The 23,352-nt window shown below is 36.4% G+C and overlaps 1 protein-coding gene across 1 annotated transcript in view; it reads right to left on the bottom strand.

Moving 5' to 3' along the window:
• LOC149771927 (lactosylceramide 1,3-N-acetyl-beta-D-glucosaminyltransferase-like) overlaps positions 1–20,051 on the bottom strand; it is a 37,602-nt gene extending 17,551 nt beyond the window's left edge. The window contains exon 1 of the mRNA XM_089948085.1: positions 19,962–20,051. The gene's annotated coding sequence lies outside the window, so the exon portion shown is untranslated. The remainder of the gene's footprint in view (positions 1–19,961) is intronic.
• Between the last annotated feature and the right edge of the window lie 3,301 nt (positions 20,052–23,352).

The following is a 23,352-nucleotide window of genomic DNA, read 5'->3' as shown; positions in this document are numbered from 1 at the left end:
TTGCCGAAGGATCTTTCACTAGACGTGGAGGGATGGACTAAACGAGATCATTCCTCAAACGGCCATCATGAGCGGACGATTGGAAGTATTCTTTATCGTTGTCCATATGCCATGAGATAGCTGTGTCATATATGTCGACAAACAATACTTTAGGTCAGTGCTGTCCAATCTTCTTGACACAACGAGCCACTAAAAATGTTTTTTCTTGAAGCTGAGGTCCGCAGCAGAAAACTAAAAAGCAACGACTATATAGCTGCTCGAGTTCTGGCGGGCCATTTAAAATCAGCCCGCGGGCCGCGGATTGGACAGCACTGCTTTAGGTTTTCCACCTAAAAGTTCGGTGCCATATATTCGTGCTAATCTAATGCACCATACTGCGTGTCGATGTACAATATAGTAATCTTATATGTTTATATTTCCATACAGTTATCACATATGTTTATAAATCCGTGTATTGATGATCTCCCTTAACGAATAATGCAGTTAGTGATATTTGCTTATGAATTGTACATTGAACGATGCTATTCCTTTGCATATGTTGACTAACTCTGTATTAGCATCAGAGTAGAGTTTGTGGACGTTTTAAAATAGGAGAGATGATAATAAGGGTTTGAACCAGGTTGTCGGGGATTAAATTATCATCGATTTACATTATAAGTAACATCTCATTCAGTTGTTGTTGGGGCATTTTTGTCGTTTGGTTCTATTGCTTGCGGTTTTTCTTGTCTGTTACTGTTTTGATTTGCTGTGTTCTAGTTTTATTATTTGCGTGTATGTGTGTGTCTGTGTCTTTGCTAGATTCAATTCAATCTGGTATCATACTAAAAAAAATATCTCGTTGACTATTATAAACTTTTCGAAACAAGGAAATGTATGTTCTACATGTCACAGCCAAAAATGTATAACTAGTGTATGATATACGCCGACAGGGGGATATTTCTGGTTTTAGAGACTATGCGAGTAATCGATAATTTTGATATCAAAAAGTAATTATTAAAAGCGACAAGGCAAGGTAAACCCAACAAGCATTCGTTTTTCTAAAACATAAATTTATTTTTCTAAAATATAAAATTAAACAAAATAAAAAGAATTAAAAACAGATTACATTGTATGACTTCGAAGAATATCCTAAATTGTACTATCACTTTCTCGCTAATCCGAAAGTATTCCAACGGTGTTCCGAATGAAGGTTCTGATTTGTTTATTTGCTACAGCGCTAACACCACTGCAGAATCAAAGATCGAAATCCAAATGTTTTTACTTTAAGGTAATCCCTTGAATGTAAAATACATGTATCAGTGAATTCATTGAAAGGTTCTCCAAATACTGTAGAAGTATTGAAATAGTCAAGCCCTTGAATGAATTCACATAATCCGATAGGTACTATATGATTGGAGTAAATCACATAATCCGATAGGTACTGTATGATTGGAGTGAATCACATAATCCGATAGGTACTGTATGATTGGAGTAAATCACATAATCCGATAGGTTCTTTATGATTGGAGTAAGCCTGGTGCTGATACACTGATAGAAGGAGAAACCTAAATATATGATGACTCTAAATTTATTCCAAGCAAAATTATTGAAATCGTTATTTGATATTACATTTGATGATGTGTTCAAATTTTATTATACATTTGAGGTTGTGTTCAAATTTTGTTTTACATTCAAAGTTATGTTCAAATTTTATTTTACATTCGAAGTTGTGTTCAAGTTTTATTTTACATTTGAGTTTGTATTCACATTTTATTTTAAATTTGAGGCTGTGTTCAAATTGTGTGCTAAATGGCTTCATGGCATGTTCCCGTAGTCAAGAAAAACTTTTCATACAAATTACAAAATAATGCTTAATGTGTGAACAAAATGTCTGTCTTTGTATAGATTAAGTCTCATTAATACAAATCCGGAAATTATCTTTTTATCAGCAGTTTTGAATTTATGTACAATGACATGTTTTGAAGCGATGATTGTCAGTCTTGAGTGTTCAGCACGAGTTATATCGTTTTGCTCAGACACATTTAAGGGCTGGAGGAAGCGCGGACGGACAGGCAATGACTAATTGTTTACATTGCACTTCTTTCCAACCAAACTGTCTTTCAGAGGTAAAGTTCGCATTTACAATGATGTATGTCCATTTTAAAATCCCTTCAATAAGTGATACTTTTCTTCAAAAAACTTGTGTAGCATTCAGTTGAGTGGTCTTAAGAGGGAATTTCGAAGGTAATGGATAAAAGGAAATAGTTACCGCCACTTGTAATTCTGCATAAACTTCAAACATCAGTGATTAAACGAAGAATTGTGTTATTTAGGGTCTAACACCATTCCTCAGCGCAATAAAGGCTATACATGGCGGCCAGCATAACTGTGGAGGAAGAACCAAGGGAAAACCCAGAAAAGAATCAATGACTCACGGGAAATTAATGACAAACTTTCTCACATTTGCATCCGTGGCCCACTAAGAAGAACGAAATAGCAAAATATACGGTTAAATCATTATTACGGAGAGGCGTTTGATATAGAAAATTACGATATATTTCAGCCAAGAAACATCATACCCATGGTGGATTTTCTTATTTACAACCACCAACTCTTAGACCCTACTTTCTAGAATGTGCATCGCGAAAAGCCTCTGCAATCATTTTTGCAAAATTTGAATAACCATTAATGGCGGAGCAAGAGTTGATACGTAAAGTCACGTGCGATAACAAAACGATTTCAGAACACTCATATTTGTCCATTTAAGTATTGTATTGTTTTACTATGCAGTAAATGCTTCGGTCTCATGCAGGTATCACGTAAACAACAGAACATAAACAATGCTTGTGGGTGATATAGTTTCGTAAAACATCAGTAAAATCCTCTGGGAGATATATCATTAGAGACGACTGCCTTTTGTTTCCAAGCACACTTTTCAATGAAGTCTCATTAATTGTATTACTAACAAGTCTAACATAGTCACCATAAAAGTCGAAAAACTTAAATGCGTGCGGAAAACATGGGGCATGAAAGGTGGCGAATCCAGGTTACGTAGATATATTACCACTGAAATGCAACTGATATTTTGGAATATAAATATTCATTCTTTATTTGTAAAACTTGCTTTAAATAGACAATATTCACAAAATATGGCGATGTGCGTGATAATTCGAGAATAACATTGACTACAATATGGAAATGACACATACAGTCGATGAAACAAAACTGTAGCCAGCGATGAAAAACAGGGAATGTGCTACATAGAAATAGAAGTGCTGATCTATGTTCTATTGAGGGATCGTTGAGGATGCAACTTGTAGAAATTAAAGCAATTGTTTACCCTGTCAGTAAAATACCTCACACAAAACTAGTGTTCTATTTGTTTTACCCAGACAACAATGTCCAAAACGTTTTTGTAGTTGCCAATAGGCTGGTATACTGCAAACTTGAACTTGGCCGTACCGAATTTGAGCTTGTCCCGAGAATTCGGCAAGTAGATTTGTAAATCCCTTAACTTATTTTCCTTATAGTATAAGTTCTAAAAACCACATCATGACATATAAATCTGTACATATTAAACAAAAATATTTAAATTTTCTCCAGTTTGTATCAATGGTATTACGAATGAGCTAATTAAGTCTGTATTTATTTTTGCCTTACATACCTTGTAGAGGTAAGGTGTGTTATTAGCATGTTCTACTGCTGCCCACGCTTGGAATATGTTTATTTTGTCTCTCTCCTTCTTACACTGCTTAAATTCTAAGATTAAGCCTTGTTTTGTAAATTCACACTGTAGCAGTTAAAACATACTCGGATGAAATGAATTGTGTTTTATTCCTCGCTTTATCCCCTGTTAACCATGTATCATAAAGATATAGAAAAATATTGTATGCATTTCATTTTAAATGTATTGTTGTACCACATTTTTTCCATATGTCAAACAATTTTATATGTGGCCTTTTAACTTGTTCTTTTTCACCTTATTATTCCTTAATCATTTATATATTTCTTGTATACATTTCGTTACCTATATTTCCTAGACATGTCTGAATTCTAATACAGGTTGTTAGCATTTCTTATACCTATTGGGTATTTCCTATATCTATTGGGTATTTCTTATATCTATTGGTTATCTTTACAGCTATGGATAGTATATTATTGCAGTGCATATGGTTTCACGTTTTAACAAATGAGCACACCATATATATATATATATATATATATATATATATATATATATATATATATATATATTACACACACAGAATTATAAATATATACACTAGGCAGAACGTAAAGTGCTATCCATGGATTCTATAGAAGAATACTTGATAATAGTGGGCAGAATTAATATTTAATACACATATTACTATCGTTCAGGTTAGAGAATTTTTAATTCGTACTCGAAGGAAATTTGAACCCAGATCCGCGCGTAAACAGCACTCATCGCCTTTTCAGCACACATCGGTCCATATTGCATTACGACTATGCACACATCACCAAACAATGATGCAAATGAGTCGGTGTCATATGCTCTAGTGTGTATCATCATACACGCTCGCAAAGTACGAATTAGAATTTCTCCAACCTGTATGATAGTATCATTCGTATTAAATATTAATTCTGCCTACTGTTATCTCCTATAGATTCCAGGAATAGCGCTGTCCGTTCTGTCTGGTGTATATTTATAATTATCTATAATTAATCCTATATACATTGATTTCTTTCATAGGAATCCGAAATGACTGTAGATACATGAGAATTAATTACTAGGTTGTCATGCGAATGTGTCTGCTACACACGAGTTCATATATATATGTTTTCTGCGCATTTGACCAATTTAATTCTTTTAAGACAAAACAGGGTCTAAAAATAGGACTACATGCTCTGAGTACAAATTGTGATAAGTTGCGACAAAAAGTTAATACAAATTAAAAACAAATGAATTTCCGCAGGGGCGGAAGAATCTCAGATGATTCTATATTCTCTTGTAAATGACTTATATTTTGAGGTTGTTAAAATTTTGTTATATATTGGAATTGTTTTTACAGCAGGGGGTTATTTATTCTCCTGCAAAGACTTTTGAGGTTGTTAACAGATTTTAATATATTATAATTGTTTTTAAAACAGGAGGTTATTTCACACCTGTTCAACAAACTTCAGCGAACAGCCTCAATGGCATTATTTTTAATGGGTAATTATTTTTATATTCCCTTTTGGAAATGTGCCTTCAAATGTAATATGAGCTGTTAATGACACAATAAATTCATCAATTCTTAATTTTTACACACACACACACACACACACACACGTTTTAATGCTTACTGACACAGAAAACCATCCTAGAAAGAAAACGTGGGCATTATTAGTCCAGAATTTATTCAATAGTCTGGGAAGTATGGATAAATAAAGATGTTGGGAGCATAACATTTCTTATCTTATGGTAAGCAACTGTTTTGTGACCATATCAATCAAAATTGGCAATCAAGTGTCCAGATTAATCAAAACTGGCAATTAAGTGTCCAGATTAATCAAAATTGGCAATCAAGTTTCCAGATTAATCAATACTGGCAATCAAGTGTCCAGATTAATCAAAATTGGCAATTAAGTGTCCAGATTAATCAAAACTGGCAATCAAGTGTCCAGATTAATCAAAATTGACAATCAAGTGTCCAGATTAATCAAAACTGGCAATCAAGTGTCCAGATTAATCAAAACTGGCAATCAAGTGTCCAGATTAATCAAAATTGGCAATCTAGTGTCACTGAATCTTCAAGAGCAAGATTATATAAAAATATTTCGCAAAATCTTGACTCTAACGATTATTTAGTAAAATTGACCAGACCTAGAAAACCTCTTTCAAAAATCAGGATGTCTGCCCATATTTAACATGTTGTATCAGGGAGATGGAAGAGGCCTCATAGCACCCCACAAGATCAAACAATTTGTAAATTTTGCGATGTGTTACTTCGAGTTCCGAATATATTCAAATTTGTCAAATTACTTAATTCTACTAAGGTACAGATATATACCTATACTAGATATTATACCTATATTTATATTCATTGATACGAGACCTATAGATAAATTTGATTGATACAAATCCTATGGATAAATTGGATGACATGAGACCTATAGATACATTTACTGGTACGAGACCAATAGATAAATTGATTGATACAAGACCTATGGATAAATTGATTGATACGAAACCTATGGATAAATTGATTGATACGAGACATATGGATAATTTGGTTCATACGAGACCTATGGATAAATTTATTGCTATGAGACCTATAAATAAATTTATTGATACAAGAATTATAAATAAATTTACTGATACGAGACCCATGGATAAATGTATTGATACTAGACCTAAATATACATTTATTGATACGAGACATATGGATAAATTGATTGATACGAGATCTATAAGTTGCTTGATACAATACCTATAGATAAGTTTATTAATACGAGACCTATGGATAAATTGATTGATACGAGACCTACAGATAAATTTATTGATACAAGACCTATGGATGCATTTATTGATACGAGACCTACAAGTAAAGTTATTGATACGAGACCTATAGATAAATTGATTGATACGAGACTTATGGATCAATTGATTGTTATGAGACCTATCTGTACATTTATTGATACGAGACCTAGGGATAAATTGATTGATACGAGACCTATAGATACAAGGATTGATATAAGAGCTATGATTAAATTGATTGACACGTGACCTGTGGATATGTTCATTGATACGAGATCTATGGATACATTAAATTTATTGATACGAGATCTTTGATAAATTGATTGATACGAGACCTATGGATAAACTGATTGATGCTAGACCTTTCGACACAAGAAATGGCAGAGGATCGTACTTACATGCATTGACATACAGTTGAAGCCTTTAACAAAACCTAACCAAACATTGACTCCACTTTGTCAATATAGCATTTCCAGTTTCATATTTACACAGTGCAGTGCAGATATCTGTGTGGAATATGATTGTATTACAAATTAAATAGCTGATGCTGTGTGAATGGATTTTTTGTCAGGGTATTGCACACTACGTGTAAATCTGAATGATTGTTTCTGGCGCAATTTCTAGTGCAGATACTACAAGAAAATAGTTCATGTATGTATTCCTCGATTGTAGTTGCAATATTCACATGTCTATCCACGGCAAGTTGATATCAACATACCGTAAAGGACACATGTATCGGTCTACCCTTACTTCAGTAAATATGTCGACGTTCTCGTGTAGTTATTTAGGTTTGGAATCAAGGTTTCGCCTTATCTATCCATCAAATAAATTATTTTTGTAAATTTTATGCGGTCAATTATATATATATATATATATATATATATATATATATATATATATATATATATATATATATATATATATATATATATTTATGTACATGTATAAAAACTTTGAGAAAGATATATAGGTATACAGACAGACAGACATATATATATATATATATATATATATATATATATATATATATATATATATATATATATATATATATATATATATATATATATATATATATATATGAGTATCCTATAGGGGGCCCAGGATTGAGGTAGTACCTTTGTTGTCTGGCAGCTGCACTCTCTGAGTGGACGGACGCACTGGCCCTCATCCATCTCCCAAATCTCTCACGTCTGCCTCCAAGAAGAAATCATTCCCAGCTTACCCCGGTACACCGCTTCTGCTGGCGGGCCAAACGACGTTAAGGGGATGATGTTAACACTACATCACATAGCGTATGACCTTCTACAGGAAAGTCACTGGCTAGGGCGGAACGTCTCTACAGATCAACGGCCAAGTTTTCGAGACCAGGGCGCACTATATGTATTAGTGGATGTCGGCTATGGCCGACCAGGTATGGTTCGAACTAGCAGGTTAGGCAGATCTCTTCACCCATTGTTGGCCATCTGCCTAGGAGAGGAAAACACGGAGATAAAACCTACGGCATGAAAACCTCGCTGTCACCGTCCTGGCTTGCTGGGCTATGGCAGATGAACCCCATGTTTAAAGAGTGGGGCCAGTTTGCTCAGACTGCACTCCACCTAATGGCTTCCTTGCGCAGGTATGAAGCAACTGTCTACTGTCAACTGTTTACGTCTACCCCTACAGCTATATGACTCTATCAAGCCCTGCATAGATGGGAAAAAGGCGAAAAAGGCAGGTGAAAGATATCAATAGAAGCTGAAGTCCCAATCCTACATCAAGGCGACTCATACTTTTGGCCGTCTGATGTTGATCCGGAGACGACACCATCATCCGGCAGCACCCTGAGTCACCAAGCAGCCTTTTCTAGGGACAACACTGCTAGCTCCTCATCGAGACGGGCGTAGAAAAGGTGGTCTAACCAATGCTCGTCTCCTTACCCCCACCCACGTCCCCAGTTGGCCTGTCGCAGCCAACGATCATCTTCCACCGTGGTCGCAATACAACAAGAAAAGAAGAAATAAATGCATTCCCCACCTGCCTCACCTCGTGGTAAAAGACTAAAACTGGCTTGTTGGAACATCAGAACAATACTAGACTCAACCGACAGCAACAAACCAAAACGACGCTCTGCCTTACTCGCACACGAACTCTCTCGCCTTGGTGTTGACATTGCTGAACTTAGCCACGTCCGCCTTTCAGAGGAAGGAAGTCTGAGAGAACTCGGCACTGGATACACCATGTACTGGTCAGGAAAACCAAAGATTGAAAAACGACTTTCAGGAGTCGGTTTTATAGTCAAGTATTCAATCACCACCAAGTTAACAAACCTTCCCACTAGCCACACCAACCGCATCATTTCCATGCGTTGCCCGTAAGGGAACCAACAACACAGCACATTCCTCAGCGTATATGCTCCAACACTCTAGGCAGATCATTCTGGAAAGGATAAAGTCTACTCTGACATGCGCAGACGTGTCAAGAGCGTCCCAGAGAGCGACAAAGTAATCATCCTCGGAGATTTGAATGCCAGAGTGGGCCGAGACTGACAAGCATGGAAAACCGTTCTTGGAAAACTTGGCGTTGATAACTACAATGACAATGGGCGCCTGCTTCTTGAATTTTGTTGAGAATTACAGTTCACCATCACAAAAACCCTCTTCTATTCCAGCAGAACACCAGCCTGAAAACGACCTGCATGCATCCTAGATCAAAATACTGGCACCTAATGGATTACATCATAGTACGCCAGAGGGACACAAAAGATGTTCTCCATACAAGAGTGATGCCAAGTGCAAAGTGCCACACATATTATCGTCTTGTCCGAAGTAAGCTCGACTTCAATTTCAGGCCCAGGCCCAGAGAACAATGAGGTACCCTGAGAAGAAATCTCCAGATAAAAACCTGTTGTCTGCAGACGTCAAAGCAGATTTTCAAGAGAGTCCGCAGCTAGATTTACCTCCGGAAAAGATGTAGAATCACATCAAGGCTCCCATTCTGCAAACCTCAGAAGAAATCCTTGGATTCACTACTAAAAAAGACTGGTTTGATGAAAACAACCAAGAAATTCAAGAACTGTTTGCTGTAAAGAAATCAGCGTGACAAGCCCAGATCGCTTAACCATCCTGTCCACAGAAGAAACAGCCTTCCGCCTTATCTGCAGCTCCCTCCAGTGCAAGCTCAGAGACATACAAAATAAATGGTGGACAAAGCCTGCCGAAAGAACACAGCAGTACGCTGATACTGGTGACTAAAAGGGGTTCTATGAAGAGTTTAAAGCAGCGTATGGTCCTTCCTTCCAAATACAGAGCCCCCTACGGAATGCAAATAGCCAAGAGTTACTCACTGACAGGGAATCTACCCTGACCCGCTGGTCAGAGTACTTCCACTCCCTCTTCAGCACTATCCGTAAAGTCCAGGATGCAGCTATTGACCGCATCCCACAGCATCAACAAAATATAGAACTCAATAAGGCACCCACTCCGCAAGAAACTGTAAAAGCCATAGAACAGCTGAAGACAGGAAAGACTGCTGGGAAAGATTGTTTCCCACAAGAGATATTGAAAACAGGAGGCCCAGCATTGCACACCAAACTCCACGAGGTCGTTTGCTGCTGAGAGCTAGGGAACCTTCCACAAGACCTCCGCGATGCTGTCTTCATCACCTTGTACAAAAACAAGGGGGAAAAGTCTGACTGCTCAGACTACCGTGGGATAACTCTGCTCTACATTGCAGGCAAAATCATTGCTAGAGTGTTGGTGAACAGACAGGTGCCCACCATTGCAGAAGAAGATGCTCCAGAGAGTCAATGTGGCTTCAGAGCCAAATGGGGCACAACTGACACTATGTTCGTTCTGAGACAGATCCAGTAGACATTACTTGAACGAAAAAAGGGACTTTACATCATATTTGTGGAGCTGACGAAGGCATTTGACCCGGTGAGTAGAACTGGACTGTAGAAAATCCTTGAAAAAGCTCGGCTGTCTTGCAAAGTTCCTTACCATGGTTATCCAGCTACACGAAGACCAGCTTGATCAGGTCAGAAAAGGAATGGCCTGTCACAGACCTTACCCATCGTACATGGCTTGAAACAGGACTGCGTTTTAGTCCCCACATTGTTCTCAATTTTCTTCAGCATGATGCTCCAAAAAGCAACAGAAGACTGTGATGACAAAGCTGGCATCTACATCCGATTTTGTAGTAATGGCAACCTCTTCACCTTAAGGCGACTTTAGATTTTTCACGAAGCTTTAGCAATTTTTCAGTCATATCGCTGAGATATCTGCAAAGTTGCAGATTGTAGTGATATCTAGCACTGGGTCATCATGCTGCAGACATGTAGCACAATGTCATACCCAGTCACATTATCTTGACACCAGGCCAATCAGTCCTAACACTAACCTCTTAATGCTGAACGCATAGCGAGGTAGCTGTTAGTACCATTTTTATGCGTCTTTGGTATGACTCGGCTGTAGTTCGATCCCGCGACCTACCGCATCCGAGGCGGCTGCTCTAACCACTAGGTAGGTAAGCAGATAGATAGATAGATAGATAGATAGATACTTTTAATAATAAAACATAATAAAAAATAAACAAATAATCAAATAACAAATGCACAACAGTACGATCATGGTTATGTGGTCGATGGAATTTCAAAATTAATTTCAGCTCTTAAACGATGAATCCAGTTTGTACAAAAAAGTTCATATAATTTTTTTTCTTTGCATATTTATGTCAGTAAAATAAAGTACTAACATCTTGAGGCTTAAATTTATTTCGGCTTCCCCTACATACTGTTCATATAGATGAGAAAATACACACATAAATCATATTTGCGTATCACATGAAACACGTGGTTTGATTTCAAGGCTTCCATCCACGTTTATCAATAATCGGTAGCTTTGATCTTACTAATATGCAACTTCTAATTTTACTTCCTTCATAAGCTGAAGACAACGTGCAGAAATAACTTGCATTTTCCGCACTGTAATTGACGTACATGTTCCACACTGTAATTGACGTACATGTTCCACATGCTTTAGGAAACTTTCGTTGTTGAAAATTAGTAAATTGGCTCAAGCAAACTTTGATGGAAGGAAGGCGAATACAACTGGAATTAATGAGATTTTCTCTTGTGTATGGTCGCTTATAATTGTTTCTCTCAATGTCTCATTTTATTTCCCAAAGTTCCTTGATTTTGTGACTTTTCTCGCAGTTCTACGTAAAACACATAGCATCACGAAAGCCTTGTTCATTGTTGCAAATATGACGGAACCTCGCTGTTTTGGATTTAGCAATGCTACTGAACTTATAATGCCGTTGAGTATCAATGGAACATACACTCGGAACAGGAATGACATTCTCATGACAAGGAGATATACTTGGAACAGGAATATCATTCTGAGGACAAGAATGTACACTCGGAAAAGGAATGACATTCTGAGGACATGAATATACACTCGGAACAAGAATGACATTCTGAGGACAAGAAGATACACTCGGAACAGGAATTATATTATGATGACAAGGAGATAAACTCAGAACAGGAATTACATGCTGTGGATAAGAAGATACACTAGGAACAAGAATGTTATTCTGAGGACAAGATGATCCACTCGAAACAGAAATGATATTCTGAGGACAAGAAGATGCATTCGGAACAGGAATGATATTCTGAGGACAAGAAGATACACTCGGAAAAGGAATGACATTCTGAGGACAAGGAGATATACTCGGTACAGGAATGACATTCTGAGGACAAGAAGATACTCTCAGAACATGAATGATATTACGATGACAAGGAGATACACTCGGAACAGGAATGACATTCTGAGGACAAGGATACACACTCGGAACAGGAATGACATTTTGAGGACAAGGAGAAATCCAGTGTTAACACGTTCATAGGCTTAATAAAGGATGACATTCTGCAGACAATGGGACATGTATTGTTAAAGTTACTATGAGATTTCTCACGGTCCCTAGAAATGGTTTAGAGTCTTGAGTACAAAACTGATACTCTAGGCACAAATATAATATTAAAATAATTCATTGATTTAGCAATATTATGACACTCTCGGGACAATGGCAGTATGGTTTAGAAAATGACACGTGGAAACAAAGGGAATGGTAACGCCAACAATGTTATATACGAAAAACGTGATAAGACTATGTGAGGACAAGGAGAACAGTAATATTGAAACTACATTTATTATATGCTCAGTTTTTTTCCCCGTTAACTTTACATTGTCAGAATCGTTCAATATTACCCAATACTGAACTCGCGCGACAATACACATATAGCATTCACGTGCATAAAGGAACTACTTTCTATTGTAAACAAACAATGGACGCAGACGCCAGCACGTTTGATTCTGTACACAAATCATGTACACTCGAGTAAGAGGCTCTTTACGTTGTGGCTGTTTAAATTTGTTTCTGAATAACTAAAACAGATGTTTCGTGGACTGCCACATACCAGCTGCTTTGGCACATTCCGCGTTGATACAATGTTACGGATTTAGGCTAGCTACATTATATAACAGACGCAAGATAATGTCCTTACAAATAACATACAAGTGACAAGTCATATACTCTCTTCTTTAGCTGGTGATAAGAATGGTAAAATAAAATATGCTTACAGTTTTACATCCTCAATTTCCACAAAATGTGTTTTCTTAATTCTGCAAATCCGAATTACATGAGCCATGTCATAGGTTTTCAATCTGGATTACACATTTCGAAATTGTGCTGTAATTTCGATGATAAATGCAACTGCATCCTTATTACTGCACTCAAAATGAAATAAGCATTAAATTCCATAGCTTCTTTTTGATAATTGCAATTGAAAGACTTCATATTTTTCCCACATTATGATTTCAAACATTCAATGACAGAAACAGAAACACATCTGCAGATGTCAACACGCTTCTCCCTAGCTTATTAAATCTCATGTATTTCATGTGGGATCGTCACATACAAATCCAGTCAATAATCACGAAATTTCCTAAAATCGAGAAAAAACCAAAATCTATTTATTCCAGATCAAATGGAAAAGTTGTTGCAATTCATTCACAGTATGACTCCAAATTTCAATTTTAACTAGACACGCCATTTTCTTTCGAAAGTTATGTCGAGCGGTCGACTAAGTTCAAATTTATCTGGGCGGAGTTATGTGCGCAGTAATAATGTTGATTTGTGTAATGATGAATATGCGCTTGTGTATTTAGTTTGGAATGCGACATACATTCATTTATGTTGTTTCTTGTAGTGTATTGTGTTATATAATTAAACCTTAGGTAGAATTTAAAAAATGAGCATATAATAAAAAGGTTACTGCCTTTGTATGGAAAAATATGAACTCGTTTTGTCGGACGGATATACTGCACTCCCAAGGTCGTGCAGTATTCCATCCCAAAAGTCGTTCATATTAACTGACCAGAACCAACCATTTACTGACTAACATTGAACAGCAACACACTTACTCATTTAAGTCAGCACTGTGTATTCTCCATCACCAAGTCAACACAAATCCAACAGCCACACCTACTAACCAACACACCATTTTTGTAACCAAGACACACTCATTTTACTAACTAACCAACTACCACTCATCTACTAACCAACACGGCCTTTTAGTGACCAACTACCACTCATCTGCTAACCAACACGGCCTTTCAGTGACCAACTACCACTCATCTACTAACCAACACGGCCTTTCAGTGACCAACTACCACTCATCTACTAACCAACACGGCCTTTTAGTGACCAACTGCCATTCATCTACTAACCAACACGGCCTTTCAGTGACCAACTACCACTCATCTACTAACCAGCACGGCCTTTCAGTGACCAACTACCACTCATCTGCTAACCAACACGGCCTTTCAGTGACCAACTGCCACTCATCTACTAACCAACACGGCCTTTCAGTGACCAACTGCCATTCATCTACTAACCAACACGGCCATGCCATTTATCTACTCACCAACACGACCTTCGAGTGACCAACTGCCATTCATCTACTTACCAACACGGCCTTTGAGTGACCAACTGCAATTCATCAACTCACCAACGCAAGCAAGGAATAAAAACGGGATCAAATGGAAGTTTAACCATTTTATTCTCAAAGCATAAACTTTCCTTAATTTCCAAACTTTTCACACGTACGTACATCTGTGCCATCAAACATGATAAATATAAACGATCACATAAAACGCACATACGAACGTTCATACGCACACCACCCATAAGGATAATATGACTTATACAAACAAGTTTAGAAGTGTTCAAAGAATGACATAATAATGATAGAGCTATGGAATTTTTGACATTACATTCCCACGTCATTTTAAGGACCTATCTTGTTAATTTTAATATTATATTTCCCCTTGTCCATAGATTTCCATACTGAGCCTATGAACGTTTTAGCATGAAACATCCCTTTCCCCGAGTGTCCTTTTTCCTAGAATATAGCCCATTAGTAATTAATTATGTGGCAGTGTTTCCCTTTACCCTCATTTGCGCTTCAGAGACCCCTAAACTTTTAATTTGACCCCCAGTTCTGATACCAAAGTTAGTTTTTAACTGAGCCTGACCCCCAGTTTTGACACCAATGAGAACTTTGATTCTCAGTCTTGCACCCCTAGGGGATACACTGATGTGGGTAAAGAAAACTATTTTAGTATCAGTTTAAATGATAAATTCTCATGGATCCAACCCTTTTTTAATTATTGTGAACATCTCTCTAGCTATACTAGAACCTATTTGTTATATATATATATATATATATATATATATATATATATATATATATATATATATATATATATATATATATATATATATATATATATATATATATATGTATGTATGTATGTATGTATGTATGTATGTAGTCAATGTTTTGTATTTGCCTTTAAAAAGACTCATTAGATAGTCGAAAGCGTTCAGGCTAGTTAGATACTAGTTTTGTACTGTTCGTTGTTAGTTTAATATTTTAATGCATTTATCTTAATCAATCTCTGACACACGTGATCGCTTGCTGGATACAGTGACCTATTTATTTAAGCCTATAGCATTTTTTGATTTGGTGTCTTCCTTCTTTTTTATGGAGACCTACTGGCTTTGATCCCGGTTTGCAGGTTTCCATTGGTTCCATCCCCAGGCCTAATTTTAAAAAATCTGGATTTTATTCTCTTCCTGAAGTATTACACATTTAGTCCGGTTTCCTCACCCTTTTAAAAAAAGATATTAAATGATTCCTGTCTTGGTTCGACATTTGTTTGTTCTTTTCATGTGCTTAAGAAAATTGTCGTGTTTTTCATATTTTTTCCACAATTTTATTTGTTTGTATTGTGCAATTACCTATGTGTTTATGTGAGTACTGGCCTATTTAAATAAAATCAGATAAAATATTATTTCAATTTGTGTTCCCTTCATATGAGAGAAAGATAGAGAGAAATACTAACATTGTGTCATTTGAAAAGCATTGTACAAATGCTTGTGATTCGTCTAAATATGGACGTGGTATATATATATATATATATATATATATATATATATATATATATATATATATATATATATATATATATATATATATATATGTGTGTGTGTGTGTGTGTGTGTGTGTGTGTGTGTGTGTGTGTGTCAAGAAAGACATATTATGCAAAGAGTGATAAATTGTATTTAAATTTGTTGAAACATTAGAAACATTAGAGGGGATCCGAGTAGCCATACTATTATTTATATGAAAGAGGTGATTATTCATTCTCTTAGAATCCCGTTGAAGTGTTTGTCCGACACATTGAATGCTACATTTTGTACTGGTTATCAACTACATTGCATCACTTGATATGCTATCTTTGCCTAACAATATTTAAACTACCAAAATAGGTACCTTCTCTAATTTGTTGTACATTGAGAGTATGGAAGTATGTTATATGTTCTGTGATGAACAGCAATATTTCAAATTCCAACGTTTTCTATAAGCAAGAGATGGCATGCTTTGTAAAGTCTTTTAACTCTGTTTTTAATTTGATAAGTTGAGAAGACTACAATATTTATTAACTGTTATATTTTATTATGAAACAAATTAAATGCACACTTTTCTCTTTTATCATTATGCTGTGTTTATAGCATCGTTTCGGGTAAGACCTGAGGCTTTATTTTGAGTAAGAATACTATCTATGCTCAAAGCAGAATCAATTACTTGTAGAGGATAGTTCTAGCTTTGGAAATATGCTTTTAGTTCATTCAAATACTGTGTTTAATTGACAATTGTCTGAAATGAAACGTTGGTGAAATGAAACGCTGATATCTTTTGGCCTGGCTATATGGTGTATCGTGCCTGTACATGACCTAATTTTTGAAATACAGGGATGGGGATACTAATATTATAAATACTGGGATGAGGATGCCAATATTCAAAATACAGGGATGGTGACACTAATATTAAACGTACTGGGATGAGGATACCAATATTCAAAATACAGGGATGGTGATACTAATATTATACATACTGGGATGAGGATACTAATATTCAAAATACAGGGATGGTGATACTAGTATTATAAATACTGGGATGAGGATACCAATATTCAAAATACAGGGATGGTGATACTAATATTATAAATACTGGGATGAGGATACTAATATTCGAAATACTGGAATGATGCTACTAATATTCAAACTACTTCGATGATGATACTATTATTAGAAATACTGGCTGATATTTGGTTCTATAATAAGAGAATTTGTAAGGGTAGTATTAAAAGGGGTTTTATCACATTTACATCTAGAAACTATACGTTTGTACTGGATGCATTAAAAGCAAATTTATTTGTGGTATGAAAAGTTTTAAAGCGATCAGTTATTTTGTGAAGTTTTTCACCTGAATCGCTCCAGCTTAGAAATACGTTATCTAAAAATCTTAACCAAATAGTGGGTTTAAAATTTTCACTTTCAAGAAAATCTTTTTCCTAATTTACTCATCAAAAGGGAAAATCACGAAGGAGCCATATGACTACCCATTACCGTAACAATTATTTGGATGTAATTTGTACAGATAAATTAAAAATTATTATTTCCATGGTGTGTCTTATTATCTTGCAAACACCTTCACGCAATAATTTGTTATCTTTATGATTGTTTTCAAAAACAAATGTACACTCCTCGATATCATCTGCATGCGATATGTTTGTATACGATGCGGTTATCTAAATATACAAGGAGAAAATTAGAAAATTAGAAGATAGTTATGGAACAGACTTCAACTTTTTAATGAAAAATTATCGACATTTGTGTTGGCTTTTTTTCAAAATAAATTTCAGTTAAATTAACATCGATCATCTTTTTCCAGCATAGACAAAAACGTTCGAAGACGTTTTTGAGTTGGGTAGATATTGCACATATGCCGGTGTATGGTGTTATGCCATATTTTCCTGGAGAGTATGTTCACATCCACGTATCTATTCTCATGTACATATGCGTATATGCAAATCAGCATAATACTTGTCGTAAGATGGACTTTACATGATCTCCGTCGGGTCTGGAGACCATACATATGACATGTCTGAGTTAATTGCGTTATTGCACTGGTTCGATTTGGCAGGCTGTGCTTGAATCAGAAATGTCATTAATAATTTAAGAAGTGTGTAGTCGTGTGAACCTACAATTGATATAGGGTTCAGTGTTTGGCAAAATGCAATATATTCTACTGAGATCGCCCTCGGTTGACTGTGAAATTTGTCCTTGCAGTCTGAACCAAGGATTATATCATATTGCGAGGGCATTCATACCCTATGAACACAATTATTTGTTTTCTTTACTTGTTTGTCCATAAATCATAGAAGAAAACAATATTTATGAGCAGCATTGTCAAAACATGGAATCATTTCATAATATTTAAGTGTAATGCTTCTAAATCAAATTCACCTACCATCCGTCCATCATGCATTTCAAACAACGCCTTCCATAATCTATACTATTTTCAGTAAATACTGCATTGACGTTGAATTTTTACAAATATTTTCATTCCGATCTTTGCAACAATAACAATGTCAAATACAAACCTGACGTAAATTAAGTTATATTCCATTATTCTCCATTGAATATATATGTATGCTCGAATTATCTCAATACACTATTTGATGCGTTTAATTTATACTTACGTATCCTTGGCCAATATTTTCAATCACGGAAAATTGCAAACCAAAGTGAACAATTTTTATCTGAATCAAAATACGTGTACGAGTACATCTGCGTGTCTCGTTAAGATTTGTTACACTGAGTTAAAAGTGTCTGATTATGCATGACAGAATGTGCCTAAACAATGTGACCACTCACGAGGAGTCCAAGGGGGGTGGGGTGGTAAAGGTGAAATGTATAAAAAATCAAGTTTACAGTTATAATATTGATCAAACTTTAAAATATAGCCATACCAGGGAGATACAGCATACGTGACATTCCATATGCTTGGGTACCAGGCAAAACGAATTGCTCATTTAAGCAAACCGTCAATCAATCAAAATAATAATCAATTAAAAGTGCATAAAGTTAATCTACATTCATGTTACATATTGAAATATTCTTCCTTGATTTGCATAAATTGACAGTTGTTGTTGTTGTTGTTGCTGTAGGGTTTAACGACATTTTTCAGCACACGATAGGCTATACATGGCGGCCAGTATTAATAGTGGAAGAAGAACCCGGGAAATCCCCGGAAAGGAACCACCGACCCTCGAGAAGCTACTGGCAAGTTCTCTCACGTACCCACATTGGCCGAACCCGAGACTCGAACCCACGCAGACTGAGGTGATATGGCAGTGATCCGTAACGGACAGCGCTTTAGACCACTCGGCCAATCAGGGCCCCCCAGTAAATTGACACGAAATATAAAATAATTATAACAAAAATAATTACACGTAACACAACACAATGCCTATTTTCCTATTCTGGATTATCATATTTACATTACTTGCCCTACTTGTTATGATAGGTTACGGCACGGTTTTGATAAGGAAACGGGTTCCATTTTTCTAATATATTTCCACAGTTCTTCATTATCATTTTATTTCCTTAGCATTTATGCCTTGTTGAAATATATCTAAGAAGAGAACTGGAAATGAGCATTATGCTCAATTCACGGGTTTGTCCAAAAATTACGCGTGTTATTCCTAGCGAATTTAAAGTATCTGAATCAATCAGTACTGATCAATTAAATTAAGTCTTCCAAATGAAAGAATAAAGAGTTTTGTTTGAGGAAAGCCTGCCATAACATAAAGTATACAAGTCTGGGTGTAGTATTCAGAGAAAATGTGGAATCGATATCGTCAATAGATTTTTGGCTGCTATTGGTAACACGATACATCACTGGATTGCAAAAGAAAACAGACAATAAAACTGACGGTTTTCTCTATGAAGAATAAACAGACAATACAATGAATGTTTTTGTCTATGAAGAAGACACAAACATTACAGAGGGAAAGAATGTACTTACTAAAAACGGCTGGCTTATTCTTCCAGCACATTGTTGGGTCTACACAAGTAATTCCGTGAATTTTTTACATTTACTGTACGTGACAGTTTCCTTCAACGATACGGTATGATACACAATACAAGAACGCACAGGTAATCTATGCGCATGTCCATGGAGCAGTATATATATAGTGTCAAAATCAGTAGTGTATATCTTGTGATTGCTGGAACATTTGACATTGGACGGGACTACAGATCACGGGATTATAAGACCATTGTAAGACTGAACGAGAAGACGCATGATGGGATTTCCAGATCATAGTGTAACTGAAAAAGAATGCACGTCTTGGGGTTACCGGACCATAGCGAAATATGCACGAGACACCACACCGTCTGGAACATTAAACAAATAATAATAAATTTAACTATATTAGAATAATTAATATAACGAAACCAAAAAAGAGCAAATAATTATACTTTTGGAATTGTTATTGTAAGTAATGACGTATGAAGAACGATATTACTAGCAATCACTGTTCGACTCAGCAATACTATAAAAAGACAGTCATAGAATTTACATATATTTAAACCGGAGAATCATCTCTATCATTGTTCATTACATTTCAACGCGGGGGTAGGGGTGGTCAGAATTTACACAGATACAACCTTTCACTATATTCAAATTGCTGTTTTGTATCTCATCAAGGTCGAGGAGTTTGTAATGTAAAATATAAATAATAATTAAATATTCACAATGCGAAATAGACGAATTAAGCACACTAGATATGTACTTAAATGACTATAAAATGAGTGGAATAAATGCAATAGATAACAGTGTTCAATGAAAACAAGTCAGTTACTTTTCTGAATTTTTTTCTACCAGACAGGGATCATTAATTGAATAGAGTTGACGCAGTCGTGGAAATTTAAAAACAAATAATTTAAATACATATGCATCAAAGCAGTTTTGTATAAAAGAAAAAAACTGATTCACTTTTGAACAATACTTGTTAAGGTTTTTGAGTCATATATATACAAAGAGATAAGATAAAAATAATGTCTTACGAACGAATATATTTACAATACCCATGAGGGGTGCTATCGATAGTAATAATCAATATTAACTGTTGATGACACGAGGGGAAGCTTCATTTGTATCGTTCTGTAATCCTGCACTAATCACTCATTGTCAGGAGAAAATATATTTCAATAACCACGTGTTTCCATCAAGTATCCTTGCCAGTTTCTTCTGAGATTCTTATATACAAATATTGCTAGAGTTTGGATTTATATATGCCATGGTCATCATGATTTTCTGAGATAAAATAATAGTTCTCTACCTTTTAACTCACATGTTAGTCCATGGGGAGTATGGACCAAGTTAAATTAATATGAAAAATTAACTTTATCAGCCTATCTAATTTATTCCTTAGAGATTATAAGGCATGGGTCATCAGTCATCATCATCATCAGTCCCGTAGTCTGGAAGATAGTTGGGGCACTGCACAAGACCTAACAACCAGCTTCCTCCATTCCTCTCGATTTTCCGTCTTTCTCAGTGAGTCGCTCAGTGTCAAGTCTGTCCACTCTCGAATGTTATCTTCCCACCTCTTTCCTTACCTGCCTCTCTTTCTTCTTCCTTGTACAGTGCTTTATAGGATTGTCTTGGCAAGTCCTAATGATCATGAGACATGCCCATACAACTGCAGGTTCCGTTTCTTCACTATCATCAGGAGGTTATGGTGAGGCCCAATGGCTTGTCTTATCCTTTGCCGTATTTCTTCATTGGTGATATGGTCTTTGTATGTGACGCCAAGGATCTTTCGGAAACATCTCATCTCTGTAGCCTGTATCCTTTTCTCCATGTCCGCTCTTATGGTCCATCACTCGCAGACATAGAAAAATATGGAGATCACCAGTGAGTACAGCAGTCTGACTTTTGAGCTGAGTGCGATGTGCTTGTCCTTCCAGATAGGCTTCAGTTTCGTCAGCCTGCTGTTGTCTGTGCAATCCTGGAGAGTATTTCAGGCTTCGATTTTTCATCTGTTACAGTTGCCCCCAAATATTAGAAGCTGTGGACTGTTTCTAGCTTTGTACCTTGGACACTGATGTCAGTACTGATGCCCTTGATGTTGCTGGTCATCATTTTGGTCATCTCTGCACTAATTTCCACGGCATAGGCATCATAGGTTTTGCCAATGCTCTCTACTAAGCTAGTTAATTCTTGCTCATTTCCAGCTAGTCCATCAATGTCATCAGCAAAACGTAAGCTGGTGATTGTTCTGCCTCTGATGCTGACTGTCCCTGGATGCTTATCAAGCGCGTCTGCCATGATTCACTCCGGAAAGATGTTGAATAGTGTGGGAGAGAGCAGACAGTCTTGTCTGACTCAGACTGTCGTTCTGAACCAGTACCCTATGCTGCCGTTGAAAAATACTGCACTGGTGGCCTCGTCAAAGAGGTGCTCTATTACTGTGATGAGGTTGGCATTGATGTTGTACAGTCTCATGGTCATTCACAAGGTTGCATGCCCTACCCTGTCAAATGCCTTCTTGAAATCCACGAAGACGTGGTAGAGATCTTGCTGGTGTTGGAGGTACTTCTTGCATAATATCCTGAGGTTAAAGATCTGCTCTGTTGTGCTGCGCCCTGCTCTGAAGCCCGCCTGCTCCTCGGCAATGATCTTTTCAGCCTGTGGTTTTAGTCTGTTCAGCAGTATCCTTAAAATGACTTTGCTTGGATGGCTTATAAGACTGATTGTACGGAGGTTTTGACCCTGTTGAAAGTTTCCTTTCTTGGGAAGGGTGATGATCAGTGATTGGGTCCATGGCGATGGCCATACTCCTGTTTGCCAGATCTTGTTGCAGATCTTTGTGAGGGCGCTAATCATTGCTTCTCCTCAGCCTGGATTAGTTCTGCTGGGATGTTGTCCACTGCTACTGACATACACTTTTTCAGTGACCTCACTGCGGCTTCTACTTCTTCGCGTATGATAGGGTAGTTGTCTTTGTCAGTTGATGGAGGGACGTTCAGTACCTCTGATTCTATTGTGGCTCGGGTTTTGTAAAAACTGCGCAGTACTCTGTTCATCTTTTCAGAATATCTTTTTCTTCTGTGAGGCAGTTTCCGGCTTTGTCCTGTAAGGAGGTAACTTGCCGTTGTTTTGTGCTTCAAAAATATATATATACATCAAAGGTGCACTAAAGTGCATTTTATATATAATGGAACAAACCTAAGGTGCATTAAGGTTTATTAGATATACAATGGAACACGGCTATGGTAAATTAATATGTATTGAATATATAATGGAACAAGCTAAGTTGCATTGGATATTTATTGAAAATGAATCGGATATATAATGGGACACAACTAAGATCCATTGAGCTGCATTGAATCTATGATAGAAAACAAAT

This window comes from Sinohyriopsis cumingii, unplaced genomic scaffold (genome assembly GCF_028554795.1).
Source record: "Sinohyriopsis cumingii isolate HCF-2022 unplaced genomic scaffold, ASM2855479v2 utg001578l, whole genome shotgun sequence".
Classification (NCBI taxonomy): domain Eukaryota; kingdom Metazoa; phylum Mollusca; class Bivalvia; order Unionida; family Unionidae; genus Sinohyriopsis; species Sinohyriopsis cumingii.
The sequence above is the reverse complement of the archived record's forward strand: the minus strand, read 5'-3'. Positions and strand labels throughout refer to the sequence as shown.